Genomic DNA, 19,952 nt, shown 5'->3' with positions numbered 1-19,952 from the left:
CATCTATATTCCCTCAACCAACCTTTTGGGTGAGATATATAGGCATCTTTTCAGTGTGGCCTCACAACAGAGATTCCTTACCTTCCTTTTTTTAGCAAAAATCAATTCCTTACATCCTCGTATTAAGTTTACCATGGACATTGAAAAAGACAAGCTATCCTTTTTAGACATCCTCCTCATCTGCTCACCTTCAGATATTCTGACAACAACAGTTTACAGAAACCCCACTTTTACTGGACGTTACATTCTCAAACAATCTGCCCATCATCCTCATCAAAAAACAGGAATCATAAAATGTTTAATTCGAACAACTAGAATTAATTGCTCAACTCCCCATGAATTACAAAAAAAAAAACGTTTAACTATCAAACATCACATGAAATTAAATGGCTTCTCCAAAAAAACTACACAACATCTGTTCGATTCCTACAGTCCAATCTACAACAACAAAGAATCAATATGTCAAGTTCCAATTCCATATATTTCCTGGATTTCAGAACCAATTGCAAGAATTCTGAAGAAATATGATTTAACAGCCACTTATATCTCTACTAATAAAATATCCACCTATTTCTCTGCTTCTAAAGATAAATGCTCAACTCTATCTCTCTCTGGTGTATATATCAAGTTCCTTGTAACTGCAATCTGTCGTACGACAAACCGGACGCTCTATAGAAAAAAGAATACAAGAACATCAATCATACATTCTTCATAACAAATCCGATAAGTCTGGATGGGTGCAACGTGGGATAAAGACAAGCCACAACATTCTCTGGTCCAAGACTCGCCTTCTACACAGATGTCACTATAAATTCGAACACCTGTTCAAAGAGAGTGCTGAGGCCTTACTTCAACACCCTAACTTGAATCGAAATGACTTTATATCCTTGTCAAAAATATGGGAAAGTTTAATCCGGATAACATACTAAAAAAAAATAAAAATAAAATATATTTTTTTTAAATTGAGACATTTAATTTTTACATTAGTGTTATCTTTAATTGAATTTATAAATTAAGATTGTTATATGAAATTGTGAATTAATACCTATAATTTATTCATGATTCTGATGAAATTTTTAATGCTTAGCAATGTAACATCACGTGGCTCGTTCTACTTTTGAATGATCAGTTGTTTTTATCCCACCTTGTAAAAAACTGTTCCTATCAAGCCACTGAGGATAGTTTGTTAGTTTCAGGCTGAAATATTTCGCAAACATTAAAATGTTCGTGTGTTAATGTGTTTATAATTAATTTAATGTCACAAGTGTCTCTCAAGAATAGAACTCCAGAATATTTTTCCATCTTCCTGATATTTATTTTCTTTTTGCTTACCAAAGTTGTCCATGACTTTGTTTAACTAGTTTTATGCATTATTTAGCTTTCTTACATTTGTCTCTGTATTCTATAAGAGCACAAGCTGACTTATTCACCAGGAACTTTTGATATACTATCTTCTTTTCTTTCACTGCCTCTTTAACTTCTTGTGTCCACCGTGGAGTTCTGATTTTTCTATCTGTACAGACAACTTCACCACATGCCTCTCTGGCTGAATCAATCAGTGTTTTCTTCAGGGCTTGCCACTGAATCTCCAAGGTTTGGTTCCTGTTCTCAAGCTCTTTAATATTTTCTTCAATATCATGTTTGTGTATTTTAGTCTACAGTTTACATCTGAAAGCTGCTCAACTTTTATTTGCTTTAAAACTCTCTTACGTGTTCTCCTTTTCAATATGAAATTCAATTTTATCCTGCTCAAGACTAAATGGTGATCACTTCCAATTTCAAATTCTCTGTACACTCTGGTGTCCTGCACAAGAAAGAAAACATCACTATCAACAATAACATAGTCAGTGAGACTTTTCTTATTACTTGTCTCTTCTCTCCATGTAAATTTGTGCATATTTTTATGTTGGAACATTGTGTTGGTAATAACCAGTCCATGTCCTGAGCAGAAATCCAACAGGTATTTGTCATTATTATTAGCTTTGCTCTTTTTTCCAAATTTTCCCGAAATATTTTTGTATATCTCCCAATAATTTCCTACTCTGTTATTTAGATCCCTCAACAAGGACCAACTTTTCCTTTTTCATTGTGTCAGTTGCTTTCTCTAAAGCCTCAAAAAATTCCTCCACGTCTACTTTGGTAGAACCTTCTGTGGGACCATAGGCACAAATAAATCTGATTGTCCGGTTCCTCATTCTGATATTTGCCCACATCGCTCTGCTTGATATCGCCTGCCATTCAAGAAGATAAGCTTCATATTAAGTGTTGATTACACTAGCTACTCCTTCTTTTCTCTGATGGTTATTGCCTGAATATAGCAGTTTGTATTTATTGCTTAGAAAGATCTCACCAGTTTGTCTTTTTATTTGTTTTCACTATTATGTTGATCTGTTACTTATCCATTTCTTTGCCATTCAAGCTTCTTATGTTGATAGTATTGATCTTGCACTCTAGCGTTGTTGAGTTGGGATGTGTGTGTGTGTCAGGATTTGTTCCAGTAGCTGACTTTTCGCTGTTCACCCTGGTTCTCTGGTGAAAACAACAGTGGCCTTGTTTAATCAGGTGACGCCCCAGGCGGCTTGAAATTCTGTCATGTTGTGCCATTTTATTTGTGGTTTAATCCAATAAGATTACAATTTGGTCAGCTAAATCCCAAATTGTCATCCCATCCTCATTCGTTCAGTATCCAGGTAGATACCTAACGGTGCACCACGAGAAGGTGAGGATTGGACATTAGGTCAGAAGCCCTGTCAGTTCTCCGTATTCCTTTAAAGGCTATGCAGAGGTCTCCTCTCAGTTATACAGCTTTGGCCTTTAAGCACCTAAAATCATAAGTGAAAATTGTGAATAATCTATACATTTTAATGTGTACAGATGTAATAACAAAAAAAATTCTGGATTCAGCGATCCATTCCTCTTTGTAATTAGGAAACCACTTCCAAAACAGAAAGCTGATGAACTTCCTCTCTCAATATGGGAGAATCTCCTTTGAAACTAAAATCTTTAATAGAAAATACACAGATCCTAAAATGTAATACAAAGCATAAGTTCTGTATTCTTACTCATCTGAATTTCAGTTGGTTTAGAAACTTGGAATGTAGGGAGCATTTTGAGTTACTGACATGTTGTAGTTATTCTAGAAATCATTGTTGCTCTTTCAGAGGTACCAGACATTGCAGAACAAAATGTTCTGTAATCTAGGACATGAACTTATAAGGACTTTTTGAATTGAAGGTAAAGTTGGTGAATATCATATAGATATGACAGATTTTCTTCCCGAAAAACAAACTATCCTGCTGATTTTTATCATGCTCCCATCCGCTAAAGGTTTTGTAAACCTCTAGTACACTATCGTACCGTGAGTGGGCTGAGGATTTTTTTTTCCTATTTTTATCAATTATATATATTTTTGTAATTTTTTATTTATTTTTACATTGTCCAGAAACCCTGCTCTACAGACTAAACATAGAACTTTTCAAGCCACTTCAGACCTCCAATAAATGGTGGGGGGAGGATCTCACACCAAGCAATGAAATTCTTCTCACACCTAAAGACAATCACAAACATCAATGCCCATAGTAAGATTCGAACCTGCAGCCTGTTGGACAGAGAATAGGTATACTAATCACTGGGCCAACCAGGCTGGCTAACAGACATTCAAAAAAAAAAGTACTAGTATCATAGCCAAGTTACCAGAAGTAATTTCAACCATACCAAAGTTCCTTAGTTACATAGATAAATGAACTGTCTTGACGAAGAAATAAAAGCAAACTAAATTAGAAAGCATGTGGGAAATGGGTTACCATGCTGTTCTTTATCAAAAATTAAACTGTTACCTAAATATTGACAATTCATGAAATTATTATACAGAAAAATCCAGTTTAGTATCATCTATTGACACATCTTCAGTGATCTCCACCTTTTTTATCCCAGGCGATTTCAAAAAATAAAGTAAGATTGAAGGATTAAGTATAACTTCTGAAAAATAAATTCCTAAAAACCTTCCTTTCATCAGGTCAAAGAAACCTTAGCATGGAAATCATTGAAAATTTTTGGACTAATTTTCCGTTATCAGTTACTTTGAAATAGGTTATTAGGAAACTGTATTGTATTTACTGTGACAATAAAATGTCTTTGTTTTGGTTACATCTGTATTTGGGAGGAAACATTATTTTTATATATGCAGTCTGTACTGAGAGTAAAGACATAAGTGAATAAAAATTATGTTCTGTTGTTTCTAAGTGCATTAAAATTAATTATCCATGTTTTTAACCTTTAATTAGTCACATGGGGTTTATTTGATCCCAGCTGTCATTCAAGTTAAATTTCTGATTGACAAAACCAATGACAGATTTTTGTTGCAATTTTGAGTAGCTGAGTTTCTTGCTGCCGAATCAGTCGCATGCCAGCCGTCAGTGCAATCAGATGTGGAGTAAGGAGTGATTTCTGATATTCTGATCCCATGCGACTACTTATGTGAGTATTTTTCGAGTGATTTTTTTTTTTACTTCTGGATATTCCTGGGGCCACTGCACAATATGTCCAAGATTGAAGGATCATAAAATAAGATCAAAGTGTGAAAAATATCTGAGCTTTTGTTGCAATGAGCATTCTTCGGTAAGATGCAATAATTGTACAGAAAATTAAGACTGAATAAAAATGTTAATAATTAATATAAAAATAAAGCAATATCAATAATTTGCTTATTTCATTTTACTCACCATAATCAACCTTATAATAAATAAAAACATTTCATGAGAAATATTGAGAAATTAAAGAAATATCATAACTTTAATTTTGGGGTCATATAGGCCCCATGCAACTAATTATGTAATAAAAATAGGTGCAACTAATTAAGTGTTAAAGAAAAGACTTAAAAAAGAAGCGCCTTAATCTGTTGCATGTCATTGCTGAGATACCAGTCATGATGATATCTCTCGGCAACCTGTTGCTCACCTCTGGGACCAACCACGTGTGGCTGACCAATGTGAACCCTTCTGTTGGATGTCTGTTTGTGGTTAATCAAGTCCTGCTATCCCCTTGTACAGGAGCAACCAACAAGTGTAGCTATTTCTGAAATTCTGGCACCTACCCTCCGGGCCCCAACTATATGCATGCAGTCAAATTGGTTTACCTTATTGTTTTCTCATTACTAGCAAACATTTACTGATTATGTACAGAGGGTAGGTGTAACATTGATATCACGTGGTACATCATTATCATGTCAAATATGTAAATGGGGGGGGGTCAGTGTTCGCAGCGCAAAGCTAACTCTGTGTATATACTTGAATGTGGGCAGTTTCAAGTGGAATGATGTAAATTTCGACATGAGAAATAGGACAAGATTTATTTGTGCTTATCAACCTGCTTAAGATTTCAGTAGAATAATAATAGAGAAATTTAACAGGGAAAATGAGTGTCATGCTAGAAGAGAAAAAAAAAATACATATGTATGAAAGTTTTGGAAAAAATCAAAGATGAGATTTCAAATGTGAACTATAGATACAAATATAATTGGAGAATATAAACAAATCTGAAAACAAACCCCAACTCAACATCACCGGAGTTAAAGATCAGTACTATCAACATAAGAAGCTTGAATGGCAAAGAAATGGAGCTAGCTGAGGAATTAGATAAGTACCAGATCGATATAATAGGGGTGTCGATCAAAAAAGACCAAAACTGGTGAGCTCTTTCTGAGCAATAAATACAAAATGTTATATTCAGGCAATGACAATCAAGGAAAAGAAGGAGTGGCCATAGTATTCAACACAAAATACGAGGCTAATCTTCTTGAATGGCAGTTGGCCTCAAGTAGAGTAATGTGGGCAAATATGAGAATGGGGAACTGGACAATGAGACTTATTTGTGCCTATGGTCCCACAGAAGGTTCTACTAAGGTAGAAGTGGAGGAATTTTTTGAGGCTTTAGAAAAAGCAACTGACACAATGAAAAAGGAAAAGTTCGTACTTGTTGGGGATCTAAATAGCAGAGTAGTAAATGATACAAAAATATTTTGGGAAAATTTGGAGAAAAGAGCAAAGCTAATAATAATGGCAAATATCTGTTGGATTACTGTTCAGGACATGGACTGGTTACTAACACCATGTTCCAACATAAAAATGTGCACAAATTCACATGGACAGAAGAGGCTAGGAATAAGAAAAGTCTCATTGACTATGTTATTGTTGATAGTGATGTTTTCTACCTGGTGCAGCACACCAGAGTATAGAGGATTTGAAATTGGAAGTGATCACTATTTAGTCTTGAGCGGGATAAAATCGAATTTCATATTGAAAAGAATAACATGTAAGAAAGTTTTAAAGCGAATAAAAGTTGAGCAGCTCTCAGATGTGAACTGTAGACTAAAATACACAAAGATTATTGAAGAAAAAATTAAACAGTTTGAGAACAGGAACCAAACCTTGGAGATTCAGTGGCAAACTCTGAAGAAAACATTGATTGATTCTGCCAGAGAGGCATGTGGTGAGGTTGTCTACAAGGATAAAAAAAATCAGAACTCTCTGGTGGACACAGGAAGTTAAAGAGGCAGTGAAGGAAAAGAAGAAAGCATATCAAAAGTTCCTATCAAATAAGTCAGTTTGTGCTCTTAGAGAATACAGAGACAAATGTAAGAATGCTAAACAAAAGTCATGGGAGGACTTTGGCGAGAATATAGAAAATAAATATCAAGAAGGTGGCAAAATATTCTGGAGGTTGTTGAAGAAGCTTAGGAATGGAGGAAAGAGTGCTGTAAAAGGAGTTAGAGATGATAAAGGTGACATGAAAACGGGAGAAAAAGATATCCTTGAAGTATGGAGTAATTACTTTGAAAAACTGCTAAATGAAACGAGCAGTGATGACAGCACAGTGGTAAAAAACACTGACCAGGCATGCAGTCAGGAATACATATCCATACTTGAAATAGAAAAAGCCATCAAAGGCTTGAAATATGGAAAGGCAGGAGTAGATGATATTCGACCAGAAATGATGAAGTATGGTGGGATAAGAGTCTCACAGTGGCTCCACTGCATAGTTCAGAAAGCCTGAACATCGGGACGAATTCCCGATGATTGGAGTAGAGCTCTCATAGTACCCATATATAAAAAGGGAAATAAAACTGAATGTGAGAATTACAAAGGTATTTCCCTACTGAGTGTTCCTGGCAAGATCTATGCAAGTATACCTGAGAAACGGTTGAGACGAATTGTGGAAGAAAAGCTTGGTGAAGAACAAGCTGGATTCAGGCCAAATAGTGGGTCAGGATCAGATCTTCACTTTATGACAAATAGTCGAGAAAGCATGGGAATATAACAAGATCTATATTTAAGTTTTGTCGATTTGGAAAAGGCATATGACGAGGTGCCAAGAGAGAAGCTATTCAATACGCTACATTTATATGGTGTCAATGGGGCATTATATCAAGCAATACTTTGTCTTTATTTGAGTTGTAAGTCAGCAGTTAGAATTGAAGGAAGTACAGGAAGATGGTTTAATGTTAAATCTGGTGTGAGACAAGGATGTACATTATCCTCTCTGTTATTCATTATCTATATGGATCACATTATGAAGGAAAGTGGTATTAAACATGATATCAAAATTGGAGATGTTAATGTCAGCTCTTTGCTTTATGTGGATGATGTTATTCTTCTAAATAAATCCGCAAGAAATCTGCAAGATTCTCTGACTAAATTGAATTTAATCAGAGAATATGAAGGTCAGCAATAAAAAGACAAAGACAATGAAAATAGGCAGAATCATTGAAAATGTCAACTGTGTTGTGAATGGAGAACCTGTGAAACAAGTAAAACATTCCAGCTACTTAGGCACGATTTTTACTGAAGATGGTAAATTAAATATGGAAATAGACAACAGAATCAACAAAGCTGGTATGGCAGGAAGTCAGTTAAATAAATTCATATAGAATAAGAGAACAATTAGTCGGAACACTAAATTAGCTGTATACAAGACAGGGTTCAAACCAGTTTTAACTTATGGATCTGAGAGCTGGGTCAGAAGTAAAACACTTGACCAAAGACTAGAGACCGCAGATATGAGAGTCCTGAGAAAGATTATAGGCATGAACAGATGGCATCAATGGCAATATCATATTAAAAACGAGGATATTAGGAAAGAACTTGACATTGTCAACATCCAGGAATGCATTAGCAGAGCTAATCTCAGGTGGTATGGTCACTTAAACAGAATGAGTGAAGAAAGATTAGCAAAACAAGTATTCTCTGCCAGGTTGGCAGCAAAACGACCCAGAGGAAGACCAAGATATAGGTGGATTTGATACGGTACAAAGTGCCTTAGACGATAGAAATATAAGATCTGATAATGTTGGACTCTTGACAAGTAACAGACTGATTTGGAGGAAAATTGTAGATAGAAAGTTAGTAATGATGCAATTTTTTTCATATAGTACTAACATATCCTGTACACCCTTTGAGGGTACATGGCAGGAATTTGATGATGATGATGATATAATTGGAGGGGGTGGGGAAACAACAACAAAAACTGAGTTTGTAAACGAGTCCTAAGTCATAGATTGGAAAAATCTGAAAGAAAGCCTGATTAATTTAACCAGGATGCATATTGGTAAAGTGAAGTGGTTGGCAAGGATATAAAAAAATCAGAGTTTATTGTAGACTGAGTTAAATAAAGTGCCTGGAGGTTAAAAAAAAAAAAAAAAAAAAAGCAGTTATATTCAAAATTCCTGACAAGTAGAAAGAAAAAGCTAAGAGGGTGCAATGTGCAAAAAAAAAAGGATAGGATGATTTTGCAAAGAAAGAGTATATAAGTGAGAGGAGACCTCCGCATAGCGTTTAAAGGAATGCAGAGAACCGATCTGAGCTTCTGACCTAATGTCCAATCCTCTCCTTCTCCTGCTGCACTCTGTTAGGTATGTACCTAACTATTTCAGGATTTGGGATTTAGCTCACCAAATTGTATTCTTATTGGCTTAAACAAAATAAAAAATGATATTATAACATGACAGAATTTCATGCCAGCTGAGTCGTCGCTCGGTTAAACAAGTCCCCCATTGTTTTTGCCAGGGAACCAGGGCAAACAGCAAAAAGTCAGTTACTGGAACCAACCCTAAAATCTATCCCAACTCAACATCACCAGATTTCAAGATTGGTATTATCAACATAAGAAGCCTGAATGACAAAGAAATGGAGCTAGCTGAGGAATTAGATAAGTACCAGATCGATATAATAGGAGTGACTGAAAAAAATAGACAAAAACTGGTGAGATCTTTCTGAGCAATAAATACAAAATGTTATATTCAGGCAATGACAATCAAGGAAAAGAAGGAGTAGCCATAGTATTCAACACTAAATACGAGGCTAATCTTCTTGATTGGCAGGCAGTCTCAAGTAGAGTGATATGGGCAAATATCAGAATGGAGAACTGGACAATGAGACTTTTTTGTGCCTATGGTCCTACAAAAGGCTCTACTAAGGTAGAAGTGGAAAAATTTTTTGAGGCTCTAGAGAAAGCTACTGACACAATGAAAAAGATAAAGTTGGTCCTTGTTGGGGATCTAAATAGCAGAGTAGGAAGTGATTGTGAGACATACAAAAATATTTTGTGAAAATTTGGAGAAAAGAGCAAAGCTAATAATAATGGCAAATACCTGTTGGATTTCTGCTCAGGACATGTACTGGTTATTACTAACACCATGTTCCAACATAAAAATGTGCACAAATTCATATGGAGAGAAGAGGCAAGGAATAAGAAAAGTCTCATTGACTATGTTATTGTTGATAGTGATGTTTTCTCTCTGGTGCAGCACACCAGATTATAGAGGATTTGAAATTGGACGTGATCACCATTTAGTCTTGAGCAGGATAAAATTGAATTTCATATTGAAAAGAAGAGCATATAAGAAAGTTTTAAAGCGAATAAAAGTTGAGCAGCTTTCAGGTGTCAACTGTAGACTAAAATACTCAAACATGATTGAAGAAAAAATTAGGGAGTTTGGGGACAGCAACCAAACCTTGGAGATTCAGTGGCAAGCCCTGAAGAAAACATTGATTGATTCAGCCAGAGAGGCATATGGTGAGGTCTGTAAGGATAGAAAAATCAGAACTCCATGGGGAAACACAGGAAGTTAAACAGGCAATGAAGGAAAAGAAGAAAGCATATCAAAAATTCTTGGCAAATAAGTCAGTTTGTGCTCTTAGAGAATACAGAGACAAATGTAAAAAAAGCTAAACAAAAGTCATGGGAGGACTTTGGCGAGAATATAGAAAATAAATATCAAGAAGGTGGCAAAATATTCTGGAGGTTGTTGAAGAATCTCAGAAATGGAGGAAAGAGTGCTGTAAACAGAATTAGAGATGATAAAGGTAATGTGAAAACAGGAGAAAAAGATATCCTTGAAGTATGGAGTAATTACTTTGAAAAACTGCTAAATGAAACAAGCAGTGATGACAGCTCAGTGGTAAAAAACAGTGACCAGGCATGCAGTCAGGAATACGTATCCATACTTGAAGCAGGAAAAGCCATCAAAGGCTTGAAATGTGGAAAGGCAGCAAGAGTAGATGATATTCGACCAGAAATGCTGAAGTACGATGGTATAAGAGTCTTACAGTGGCTGCACTTCATAGTTCAAAAAGCTTGGACAGAGGGACGAATTCCCGATGATTGGAGTAGAGCTCTCATAGTACCCATATATTAAAAAGGGAAATAAAACTGAATGTGAGAATTACAGAGGTATTTCCCTACTGAGTGGTCCTGGCAAGATCTATGCAAGTATACTTGAGAAACGGTTGAGAAGAATTGTGGAAGAAAAGCTTGGTGAAGAACAAGCTGGATTCAGGCCAAATAGAGGCTGTCAGGATCAGATCTTCACTTTATGACAAATAGTCGAGAAAGCATGGGAATATAACAAGATCTGTATTTAAGTTTTGTCGATTTTGAAAAGGCATATGACAAGGTGCCAAGAGAGAAGCTATTCAATATGCTATGTTTATATGGTGTCAATGGGGCATTATATTAAGCAATACTTAGTCTTTATTTGAGTTGTAAGTCGGCAGTTAGAATTAAAGGAAGTACAGGAAGATGGTTTAATGTTAAATCTGGTGTGAGACAAGGATGTATATTATCCCCTCTGTTATGAAAGAAAGTTGTATTAAACCTGATATCAAAATTGGAGATGTTAATGTCAGCTCTTTGCTTTATGCAGACGATGTTATACGTCCACATAAATCTGCTATAAGTCTGCAAGATTCCCTGACTAAATTGCATAACTGTTGTAATAAATATGGTATGAAGGTAAGCAATAAAAAGACAAAGACAATGAAAATAGGCAGTATCATTGAAAATGTGAACTGCGTTGTGAATGGAGAACCTGTGGAACAAGTAGAACATTTCAGCTTCTTGGGCACTATTTTTAGTGAAGAAGTTAAATTAAATATGAAAATAGACAACAGAATCAATAAAGCCAGTATGGTAGGAAGTCAACTTAATAAATTTATATGGACTAAAAAAGAAATTACCCAAAATACTAAATTAGCTGTATACAATACAGTGTTCAAGCCACTTTTAACTTATGGATCAGAGCGATAGGTCAGAAGTAAAACACTTGACCAAAGACTAGAGACTGCAGATATGACAGTCCTGAAAAAGATTAGGGTCATGAACAGATGGCACCAATGACAATATCATATTAAAAACGATGATATTAGGAAAGAACTTGACGTTTCAGGAATGCGTTAGCTGTGCTAATCTCAGTTGGTTTGGTCACTTAAACAGAATGGGAGAGGAAAGATTAGCAAAGCAGGTGTTCTCTGCCAGGTTGGCAAGAGAAAGACCAAGATATAGGTGGATTGATATAGTATAAAGTGCCTTAGAAGATACAAGTATAAGATCTGATAATGTTGGAGTCTTGACAGGTAACTGAATGATTTGGAGGAAAATTGTAGATAGAAAGTTAGTAATGAAGTAATTTTTCATGTAGTACTATCATATTCTGTACATCCCCCCCCCCCTTGAGGGTGTATATCAGACATTTGATGATGATATAGAAGTTAATAAATATTATGAAAGGAACAGAATGTTATGGAAACTGTTGATTAAAAAAAAAAAAGACTTAAACAGAGAAAAAATAATATATAAGGAATCATAAAGTTCAAACTGAAGATTAGAGATGTTCTGGATGTCCAATGTAATTTCTTTGAAAAAATATTAAATGAGAAAATGGAGGGGAAATAGTGGGCAGAAAGTATTCAGAAGGAATGCAGTCATCAGACAATGAAATGTGTACATTCTTGTAGGCATTTCAATATCAGAGGTAGGAAAAAAGCTGTTAGAAATTTGAAATATGAAAATTATTTGCTGAAACCTCTAGGTAGTCAAGCAGTCATCAAAGGAGGCCATACATCGCTCACTAGATGCATTCACTACTTCTAATAGGCAAACTGTACCACTTTCTCACTGTATACTGCAAGAGAAAAATCTAGTCCTCATCTATTTCTTAATTACACACAAACATAACTTACGCAGATGCCTTCTTGTCCTCTTTCCACCTTCCGTATAATGAAAAATTTTCAACGGTCAATAACCTATAACACTCTGAAAGAGTGTTATAGTTATGGGAGTCACAAAAAATTAAGGTTGTGATATGGCAAGGAGATTAGGTGCTTTGTTTAGGCAAGCATGTTCATCTATTTCTCATTTTCATTTTCAGTTTTTTTTAATGCATGTTTCTACTTTATTTCAACATTTCCATGTGGGAAATCTTTGCAGATTTCCCACATGGAAATGAGATTATTTGAGTTGTTGCAGCTAAAGAAAGATCAGAAGAGGAGAAAAGCCATAAAGGAACAGTGCTTTACATCAGAATAGGAACTGTGAAAGTGGGTTCCTTCAATGGAAGGAGCCGAGATGTTGTCGACTGATTCAGCAGAGTATGCTTGCGTTACCTATTTGTACAAGAAACAAAATGGAAAGGACAAACAGCATGAGAGATTGAAGAAGGATAAAAGTTATTTTATTGTGGCATGAACAGACAATAGAATGGAGTGGGAATTGTGCTCAATCAGGAACTTAAAGAAAATGTGTTAGAAGTGAATAGATTATCAGATAAAATAATTGTGGTGCTTAATAGACCTTGGTGGTGAAATTCTGACTTTAATGAGGTATATGCACCCTCAAGCTGCCTGTGAAGAAGATAAAAGGAAAATTTGTGGAGAGACCTAGAATGTATAATGAGCAGATTACAAAGTGTGTGTATGGTGACCTTAATGGTTATGTTGGTAAAAGTAATGAAGGTAGGGAGACAATACAGGAAGACATGGAGTCAGTGAAAGGAACAATGAAGGTGATAGGATTGCTGATTTTGCAATGGCAGGGAATCTTGCTATATTTGAACACCTTCTACAGCAAACCACATGTACACATACAGCCATAATGCATAGGCACACTCCCAGCTGGACTATATACTCTGTAGAAGAGAATATATAAAGGCGATAAATGATTGTAAAGTAATATCAGGAGAAGCAGTGGCAGAGCAGCCAAGCTTCTACTGTGCCAAGTTTTGCTTGCTCCTGATAAAAACAGAAGCAAGCAAAAGGGATCACCAAAACAAGATAGTGGAAGCTGGAAGAAAATGATCTTCCAGGAAGGAACAAGCAATGATTGCTGAAAATGAACCAGTGAGAGATGGAAAAATGGGAAAACATCCATATAATATTGGGAAAGAAATGTTGGGCCAGACAAAAGGAAATATTAAGGTGGACAAGAAAATGGGGTGGTGGAGTGACAAGGTACAAAACTATATTAGGGAAAAGAAAATGGCCAAGCAGGAGTTGGACAGAGTAGACGATGAGAATAGAATATAGATAACTAAGAAAAAGGCAAAGAGGGCAGTAGCAAGGTCTAAAGCTAACCTGTATAAAAGTCTGGATAATGGAGAACGTGTCAAAAAGGCCCTCAGGATAGCCTTTTTGACACCTTGAAAAGTAAAGATATATACCAAGCCAGGATGATTAAGGGAGAGGATGATACTATTTTGTATGAAGAAATGGATGTGTTAGATAGATGGAAAGAGTATTTTGAGAAATTAATGAAATAAATAGGGATACACAAAAAAGATGAGATTTGGTCATTGGGATAATTCCTAACATAACAAGAATGGAAGTGGAGGAAGAAAGATGAAAAACAGAAGTATGGAAATATCCAGGTGAATTAGGCTGGTTCTGTTAAAGGCTGCCTTTAACAGAATCATTGAAACTGAGAAAATACCAGAGCAATGGAGAGAGAGAGAGTATACTGGTTTCAGTATATAAGAACAAGGGTGATATCCAATCCTTTAGCAATTACAAAGGAATTATACTCATGAGTCACTATGAAGGTATGAGAAAGGATAATTGAGAAGAGATTGGGTGTCAATTAGCAAAGAGCAGTTTGGGTTTGTGCCCAGTCAGGGAACAATTGATGCCAGCTTTACTCTAAGACGGCCCATAGAAAGGTACTGGAGAATAACACGGAACTTTTTCTGGTCGTCATTGATTTCGAAAAGGCCCTTGATAGAGTCCCAAGAAAAGAGAGAGAAACATGAGAAAGAAAATGATTCCAGTGAAGTATGTACATCTTATATAAAACAATGTATGATGGTAATAAAACAAGGGTGACATGTGGAGCAGGAACCACTGAAGCATTCTCTCAGTGGTTCCTGGTAAAAGTAGGGGTTCATCAAGGTCATTGGGCCCTTTCTATTTGTTATGCTCTTGGATGTGTTGACAGAGACATTAAGAAATGAATCACCCTAGACAATGTTGTGGTGATTTGCACAAAGTCTGAGCAGGAAGCAGTAGAAAGAGACTTGAACAATAGAGGAAAGCTTTAGAAAACAGGGTTTGAGGATAAGTAGAAATCAGACAGAGTACATATTGCAGGGCACAGGCATGCAGTATCTAGGTTCACATATATAGGATCATGTGTCCAAAGTGATGAATATCTTGACTCAGAACTCAGTAGGAGGAATCAGTCAGGGTGGATAAACTGGCAAAAAGGTTTTTCCAGGTATCTTGTGTGATACAAAAGTGTCTAGCAAGTTTAAAGGAAAGATCTACAAAATGTAATAAGACCTGCACTGATGTATAGCAGTGAGACTTGGCAGATGACCAAGAGATGGGAGAAGAGAATGGATGTAGTTGAAATGAGAATGCTGAGACTTGCAAGTGGTGTAACAAGATTGGACAAGATCAAAAACTTACTGATCAGCAGAACAATGAAGGTAACTCAAGTATCTGGAAAGATTAGGGAATCGAGTTTGAGGTGATTTGGTCATGTTATGCAGCAAGGTAAAAGCTATGTGAGGAGAGTGCTGAAGATGAAGCTACCAGTCAAGAGAAGTAAGGAGAAACTTAACAATGGCTCCACAGCTTGAGAGGGCACTTCCAAGACCTCAGACTAGAGAAAATGGCCTTGGACAGAACTGAATGAAAGAGGTTGGTTTGCTGCAGCCAACCCTACATGAGTGGGAATAAAGCTTGAAGCAGATACTTTTCTGTCCTCCCCCCCCACACACACATTCACCCAGGTGGTATACCACTGTAATATCAACCAAAGATAAAGCTGGCCTATATCTCCTGCATAAGATGGCCAAAACTCGTTTAAGTGCTGTACATATTACTAGTTTGATGTTTTGGCTATTTCTTTCATATTCCATTTCTTTTACTCTTATCTCCTATTTATTGAAGGCATCAGGAAGCTTGAAAAGCTTTAAGCTTCTTCGACCTCCAATAATAAGAGCTACTCTGGGTTTGTTTCCAGAATAGCTTTACCTTTTATAGATGGGAGTCACAAATAAAAGTACATATGTACACATATATATACATGAAACATTATTTAATTAGCTTCCTCCCCATCATACTAGCTATGCTTGTTTTCTTATCTATTTCTATATATGTAATTTGTCACCTTCACTAAAAATCCTGAATAAACAAATGGAAATGTTTTATATATTTGATTGGTTCGCTATTGAGAATGCAGCTATTTTTTTTCTTGCCTGTTTTCATACCTTGTCTTTTTATTGTTGATTTTCATACTAAATTTGTTATGGCAGTTATTCAAAATAGTTAAAGAATCCTGAAGAAATGGATTTATTTAGTATAACATTATCTTCATAAAATAAAGAGCTAAGTTTAATATCCAATTTTATCAGGTTTAGTATCGTGATCCATATAGCTCGACATTTCAAAAGCATTTGGAATAGGGGACTACTAAGCAAACTGCCTTCCACACACTCCGTAACTGGATCACCAACTTTCTCACTGGTCACACTCACTATGTGTCATGGTGGATGGTTTCCTCTACTTAGATTTCCTTACCAATACAGGAGTATTCTGTACTTTCTCCTCTTGTATATAAATGACCTGCACTCACAGACTTCACATCCTATCCATAGCTTTGCTGATGATGGTATGCTCTCCATTACTTCTTTTCATTTGACAAACCTTGCAGTCCCAATTGTTAGAACCCTAAAGATCCACTACAATTAATACTCTGCCTGAACTCCACTCCTAGCTATATTTCATTGAGGCAAGGATAACCTTGTAAACTTCCATTACACCAAAACTTAGTTCTGTCTGATATTTTCTAATATATTTTTTAGATAGTAATATTTATTTTCTATTGCATATAGGAAAAAAAATAGGAACATATTAAAATGAATAGATGATTTGAAAGACGTTTTTCATTTAAAATTTTTAATTTTAAATATTTTTAAAATTTATCAAAGAAGAAGGTATATCTTGCCCTCTTCAAATATATAAAACAGTAATAGGTACATTTCCTAACGTAGAGACAATCTTAAATTTTTTTAACTTTACCAATAAGCAATGCTAGTGGCGAATGCTCTTTTTCGGTCTTAAAAAGAATAAAGAATAAAAAATTATTTAAGAAATAGTTTAGGGCTGACTAATTTAAATGATTTATTAATAACGTTTATAGAAAATGATATAGTTAATATGTTAAATTATGATAACATTATCGATCAATTTGCAGATTGAAAAGCTCAAAAGATAATATTGTAATACTAACTAGACAAATTAAATAAACAATTATCAATAAAGAAAAAACTTGTTATTATTGATATTAAGGATTTTATCTTTTTAATATATATATATGAAAAAAACACTTTTACATAAAGGGCCTTATAACAAAATTGCACCTAGGGCCTCAAAGGAACATAATCTGCTACTGGATCTGATTTCCTTTCTTGGACTAAGCTATACCTTCATCCTTTCCTGACAAAACATGTCAACTATAGCTTCTGCAGCCACAAAAAAAAAAAAAAAAAAAAAAAAAAAAAAACTATTTTTCCACACAAGATGCTACTTTATAATTGCTAATTATACAAATCTCAAATTCACCCAAGTATAGAATATTGTTCACATATTTAAACTATTCTAACATGTAGGGAGGTGGTTGTGGCACCGTATAAAGCACTGTCAGACCACACTTGAACTGTTGTGCTCAGATTGGTCATTTGGTTTTTCAATGTGATGCAGAAATATTGGAGAGGGTCCAGAGAAGAGTGACTAAGACAATATCAGGACTATGGAATGTTGGCTATGAAGAGACAGTGAAGAAATGTGGATTACAGAGTTGGTGAATAGGAGGAAAAAAAGTGATATGATAGACATTTCAGTTAGTGAGGGAATTTTATTGAATTAATCCAGAGGGATTATAAAAAGAGTAGAAGCAAGAGATGGAGAACCAGAGGCCATCTCTGGAAGTTCCTTGAATCATTTTTATTGAAAGCAAGCTAACTTCACACTCAGTTTTGCATTTCTCAGAACTGAAAAGCGTAGTTTGAATTTCTTTTCATTTATTGTCCATATGAAGAGCGAATTTATATAACTTATTCATAGAAAAAAATCAATAGGAAAGACAAAGGTTGCAAAAAACTATTGACTATTTTCTGTTAGTCAACAATAGCAACAGAGCCAAACTAACTTTTCATGATGTAATGTTAATAATGTGATCTGGTCTTTGGCTCATCTTTGCAAGATAATTGTAATTTTTTAAATAATTCTATTCAAAAGCATTTTCTTGTATGTTCAAGTATATAATTCAGCTAATTCATGTTGTGAATTGTGAAAATAATCTCACACCAGAGCTCATTACAACCATATCTACTTAAAGGAGATTTTGGGAGCATTATAAATGAAAATTGGTCTTGTAAAATTAATTTTTAGGGGTATCTCTGATTTGTATAAGAATGATGATAACATGCAAATTATGCAAAATAAAATGTTGTTTCAGAATACTTGACTGTTTATTTCAAAATTAATCTCTGGACGCAGGGTGGACTTTATTTTAAAACATAGGGTGAGAAATAATTGCTACCTGTTGTCGTAGATTGAAACTGTTTCAGATTTGAGAAACATCGAGGTATCTTTGAGAATATCTTCATACCAGCTAACTTTTGGCAGGGACAAACAGTTTACGAATGAATTAACTTATTACATTTATTATTAGATGCTACCTTCTTGTTGAAAATAAAATTTATTATATTCAGTGGTTGCCGCCCATGATGAAATAACTTGGTAGTGAATGAGATGATGTTTTAAAATGAAAAAATGTGTTAAATTACGCAATGAAAATAAGGCAAAACATTTTTAATGTGTTGAGAACGAGGCTGAAAATTCACTCTCCATTTGTTACTGATAACTCGACCATGGTGAGTGGATATCTAGAACCCTAGTGTGTGTGTGTGTGTGTGTGTGTGTGTGTGTGTGTGTGTGTGTGTGTGTGTGTGCAAATAGTGGCCAGTGAATTAGAAACCTTTATGCAGATGTGCATCACCGCAAGTTCTAAGCAACTATTTAAGTTGCTGCTGGTCAGTAATCATCTGTAGTGTCGATCACAATGAGAAAAACAAAGAATCTTTTAGAGTTCAATAAAAGTACCTCTGGTTCAAGCCATGATTTTGAAAACAGCAGAGCCGACTGGTTTCTCATAAGGTGAGATATCCAGGTGTTTATTCAGTGGAAAAATAACCCACATTGCCTGTATAAGAGGCGTAACTGTGGTCCTAAGGAACAAGATCGCTGTCATCTTTGAAGGCTTGTATGGCATTTAATGAATGTTGTTCCTGACCTGTATATCACAGAACTATGTGCAGGGAATCGAAGAGGATTAGTATTGGCAGTGGCATGTGCCTATAGAAACCACTGATTTCTGTGAAGAACCAGAAAGTTCATCTACAGCGATGTCCAGAACAACGTGGCTGGACACTGGAAAAAGTCATGGTCCAACAAGTCACAGTACACCTTGTTCTGAAGTGATGGTAGGCAGAGATTTTGGCAGGAGTCCCATGAAGTAATAAACCCAGCTTGCCTCAGTAAACAAAACCCAAGGTTCTGGAGGTGATGTCATGGTGTGGGCATGTTATTACTGCATGAGTTACTGCAAAACAAGTGCCATGATATTACTGGAAGATTGGGTGTCCTCAAAGGAATATCTGAACATTGTTAGCAACAAGTACATCCTGCAATGTTGACTTTTTATTCAGCAGATGATGGTTGTTTCATGGACAACAGTGCCACTGTTCATTGCACAAGAACCGTTTAGCAGTGGTTCAGCAAGTATGATGCCAATTTCCATCTTTCCTGGCCACCACAAAGCCCTGATCTGAACCTCATTTAAAATGTATGGGACATGTTAGAAAAACAGATCCGAGAACAAAGTCCTCTTCCGTGAAATCTGAACCAGTTAAAGAACTGAACGCCTGGTATGTTGTAGGTGTAAATGCAATCCAACACCTTGTGGAATTTATGCCAAACTGCATATGTACTGTAATTTGGACTAAAGAAGGTCCAACACTGCATTAAATAAAAGTTTCTAATTTACTGGCCAGTATATGCAAAATATATGTATGTAGAAAGTATTTTACCTTGGGTATAATAAATGTTAAAGATACCAAGCTA

General features: G+C 35.5%; 1 protein-coding gene across 3 annotated transcripts in view; it reads left to right on the top strand.

The window, feature by feature from the left end:
* Positions 1–19,952, top strand: part of Eaf6 (chromatin modification-related protein EAF6/MEAF6) — a 140,607-nt gene that overhangs the window by 54,887 nt on the left and 65,768 nt on the right. The gene's annotated exons all lie outside the window — the stretch shown is intronic.

The sequence above is a fragment of the Typopeltis vanoorti genome, chromosome 19 (assembly GCF_054136105.1).
Source record: "Typopeltis vanoorti isolate ZY-2024b chromosome 19, IOZ_Tvanoo_1.0, whole genome shotgun sequence".
In the NCBI taxonomy this organism is placed as follows: domain Eukaryota; kingdom Metazoa; phylum Arthropoda; class Arachnida; order Uropygi; family Thelyphonidae; genus Typopeltis; species Typopeltis vanoorti.
The sequence above is the reverse complement of the archived record's forward strand: the minus strand, read 5'-3'. Positions and strand labels throughout refer to the sequence as shown.